The sequence below is a fragment of the Hyaena hyaena genome, unplaced genomic scaffold (assembly GCF_003009895.1).
Source record: "Hyaena hyaena isolate Hyena2069 unplaced genomic scaffold, ASM300989v1 scaffold_1098, whole genome shotgun sequence".
Classification (NCBI taxonomy): domain Eukaryota; kingdom Metazoa; phylum Chordata; class Mammalia; order Carnivora; family Hyaenidae; genus Hyaena; species Hyaena hyaena.
In genome coordinates, this window is record NW_024081728.1 from 508,621 (window position 1) to 512,840 (window position 4,220).

The window sequence follows — 4,220 nt, forward strand, 5'->3', positions numbered from 1 at the left end:
AACCAAGTAGGGTAGAGGGGACATACCACAACATAAATAAAGCCACGTATGAAAAACCCATGGCTAATATTATCCTGAATGGGAATGACTGACAGCTTTTCCTCTATAGTCAGGAGCAAGACTGGGATGTCCACTATCAGTAGTTGTTTTTTAACATAGCATTAGAAGTCCTAGCCACAGCATTCAGACAAGAAAAAGAAAAGGCATCCAAATGAATAAGGAATAAGTAGAACTTTCACTATTTGCAGATGACATGATACTTTATATAGAAAACCTGAAAGACTCCACCTGAAAATTGCTAGAGTTGATACACGATTTCAGTAAAGACACAGGATACAAAATCAATGTACAGAAATTTGTTGCATTTCTATACACCAATAATGAGACAGAAGAAAGAGAAATCAAGGAATCAATCCCACTTACAATTGCATCAAAAACCATACTTAGGGAAGCACCTCCTGCCCATGGGTTCTGTCCCCTTGCTTTAATAAAATAACCTTTTTTGCAGCAAAAAAAAAAAAAAAACCATACTTAGGAATAAACCTAACCAAGGAGGTGAAAGGTGTGTCCTCTAAAAACTGTAAAACAGTGATGAGAGAAATTAAAGATGACACAAAGAAATGGAAAGACATTTTATGTTCATTAATTACAAGAACAAATCTTGTTAAAATGTCTATACTACCTACCACAATCTAACACTTAATGCAATTGTTATCAAAATACCACCAGCATTTCTCACTGGTGGTATAAATAAACTAGAACTAGAGTAAAGAATCCTAAAATTTGTATGGTACCAGAATAGGCATGGGAGAAGCTAAAGCAATCTTGAAAAAGAAAAACAAAGCTAGAGGGCATCACAATTCCAGACTTCAAGTTACATTACAAAGCTGCAGTGGTAAAAACAGTATGGTCCTGGCACAAAAATAACACACAGATCAATGAAAGAGATTAGAAAACTGAAAAATTAACTGGGTCGATTAATATGGTCAATCTTCAACAAAACAGGAAAGATATCCGATGAAAAAAGTCTCTTCAACAAATTGTGTTTGGAAAACTGGACAGCAATATGTAAAAGAATGAAATTAGACCACTTTCTTACACCAGACACAAAAATAAATGCAAAATGGATTTTTTTAAGATATGAGACCTGAAACCATAAAAATCCTAGAAGAGAACACAGACAGTAATTTCTATGACATAAGCTGTAGCAATTTCTTTCTCGATACATCTCCTGAGGCAAGGAAACAAAAGCAAAAATAAACTATTGAGACTTTATCAAAATAAAAAGCTTCACAGGAAGGAAACAATCAGTAAAACTAAACTCAACCTATGGAGTGAGAGAAAATATTATCAAATGAGATATCTGATAAGGATTAGTATCCAAAATATATTTAAAAACTTATAAAACTCAACACCCAAAAAATGAATAATCCAATTTATTATAAATGGGCAGAAGATATCTATAGACCTGTTTCCAAAGAAGACATCTAGATGACCAACAGACACATGAAAAGATGCTCAACATCATTATCAGAAATATGCAAATCAAAACTACAATGAGATATCATCTCACACCCATCAGAATAAGTAAAATCAACAACTCCATCCCCATGTTGGATTAGTTTGCTAGAGCAGCTCACAGAACCCAGGAAAAACGCTTCTATTTACCAGTTTATTAAAGGATAATTTAAAGACTACAGATGAACAGCTAGATGAAAAGATAAAAAAGGCAAGGCCATGGAGAATCCTAAGTACAAAAGTTTCTCTGCTGGTGCAGTTGAGAGCATCACCCTCCTGGAGTAAGGATGTGTTCACCAACCTAAAAGCTCTCTGAACCACATGATACTGGATTTTTTATGGAGGCTTTATCACATAGATACAGTTTAACATTAAATTCATTTTCACTGCTTCTCCATTTTCAGGAGAATGAAATAGAGCCTAGGAATAAAAATTTAAGTTCTCTAATCATGGTTTGTTTTTTTTACCTCAATGATAGGCTCTCATCTAGGAGTTTTTTTGTTTTTGTTTTTGTTTTTTTTATCTCACAGTAACCATGAGGTTTATTTAAAGTATCTTAACATTATAATACTTTATTTTAAACTAACAACAATTTGGGCACCTGGGTGGCTCAGTCGGTTAAGTATCTGACTTTGGCTCAGGTCACTATCTCATAGTGTGTGCGTTCAAGCCCCACATCAGGCCCTGGAGCCTGCTTCAGACTCTGTGTCTCCCTCTCTCTCTGCCCTCCCCTGCTCATGCTCTCTCTCGCGCGCTCTCTCTCTCTCAAAAGTAAACAAACCTTTTTTAAAAAAAATTAAACTGACAACAACTTCGAAACCATCCCTAAGCATTATACTTTACTCCTCCTCCTCTCACTCAATATTATGGAATTGATGTTACAGGCTACACATTTTTTTTGTATTGTGTATCCAATAGCAAATTGTTTTAGTTATGATTGCTTTTACTACATTTTACTTTTAACTTTTAAACTAAAGTTGAAAATGAATTACAAACTAGAGTCTAATATGACTATGTTTACCATGACCAGAGAGTTTTACACTATTTTGTTATGTTTTTATGATAATTATCATCATTTTACTTTTGCTCAAAAATTCTTTGGCAATTCTTCTAAGGCAGGTTAACTGGTGTAAACTCTCTGTTTTTGTCTGTTTGTTGAAGAAAGTCTTGATCTCTCCTTTTCTGAAAGGCAGTTTCGTTGGGTAGAGGAATCTTCATTGACTTTTTTTTTTCCTTTCAGAGTTTGAAATATACCATCCCACTGTCCCCTGACCTGAAAAGTTTTGTTGAGAAATCCACCAATAGCATTGTGGAGATTTCTTCATATGTAACTTTCTTCTTGCTGCTTTCAAAATTCATATTTTGTGTTTGACTTTTGACAATTTAATTATGTCTTGGTGTAGCCCTCATCAGGTTCAACCAGTGTTGGGTACTTTAAGCCTCATGGACCAACATGTAAAGTTTTCTTAAGGTTAAATAAGACTTTAACCATTATTGCCTTAAAAATACTTTTTGTCCCTTTTTCTCTTCCTCTAGAATTCCCATAATGTGACTATTATTTCTTTTCATTATATCTCATATGTCTAGTTGGTTTTTCCTCTTTCCCACATTTCCTCCTTTTTTCTCCTAACACTGGATAATTTCAAATGTCTTGTCTTATAGGCCATTAATCCTTTCTTCTGGATGCACTTGTCAACTTTTGAAGCTCTCTGTTGAATTCTTCTGTTCCATGTATTTTTCATTTCTAGAACTTCTGAAATTATTTTTTTATGTTTTCTATTTTTTTTTAATTTTTTTTTATTTATTTCTAGGAGAGAGAGAGAGAGACAGCATGAGCAGGGGAGGGTCAGAGAGAGAGGGAGTCACAGACTGAAACAGGCTCCAGGCTCTGAGCTGGCAGTCAGCACAGAGCCCGACGCGGGGCTCGAACCCACGAACCGCGAGATCATGACCTAAGCGAAAGTCGGACGCTCAACCGACTAAGCCACCCAGGCGCCCCGTGTTTTCTATTTTTTTGACCTTATTTTTTCATGCACTGTTATCCTAATTTCATTTAGTTGTCTGTGTGTTCTTGTAGTTTATTAAACTACTTTAAGAGAATTTTTCTGAATTCTTTGTGTGACAGTTAAGAATACACATTTCCTTAGGTCCAGTTATTGACACTGCTTTCTTTGGCAGTGTCATGTTTACCAGATTTTTTTTGGTCATCATTCATTCTTAACATTGGTATCTGTGCATTTGAATAAGCACTGGCCTTGCCAGGCTTCACGAAACTGCATATTAGTCAGCTCAGCTTAGATTTCTGAACATGTCTGCTGGTAACATCTTTAGGCAGGTGGTTTATTCTTGGGTGAAGCCACTGTCTGAGCTCTGAGGTGAAGGGTGGCACCATTGGCTGGGAACAGTTGGATAGGAATGTTAGCTTGGTTCCCAACCCCGCCTTGGTTCCCTTAAGCCTAGGGGTTTAAGATGGGCTTTGAAGTTCCCTGGGTTTTTGATGGGCTTACAGATGTTCAGGACTGAATACTATTCTCAGAATTTGCTAGCGCTATGGATGAACTTATCTGCGCGGGTACAGCAATAGGACACACCCAAGGGCTTGCATGGCTAAGTGCGTGGAGACCTCACTCAGACAAGACTGGAATGAATTTCCTGGTCAGACAGAACCACTAATTTTGCTCTGTAAACAGACAAAGCCATGG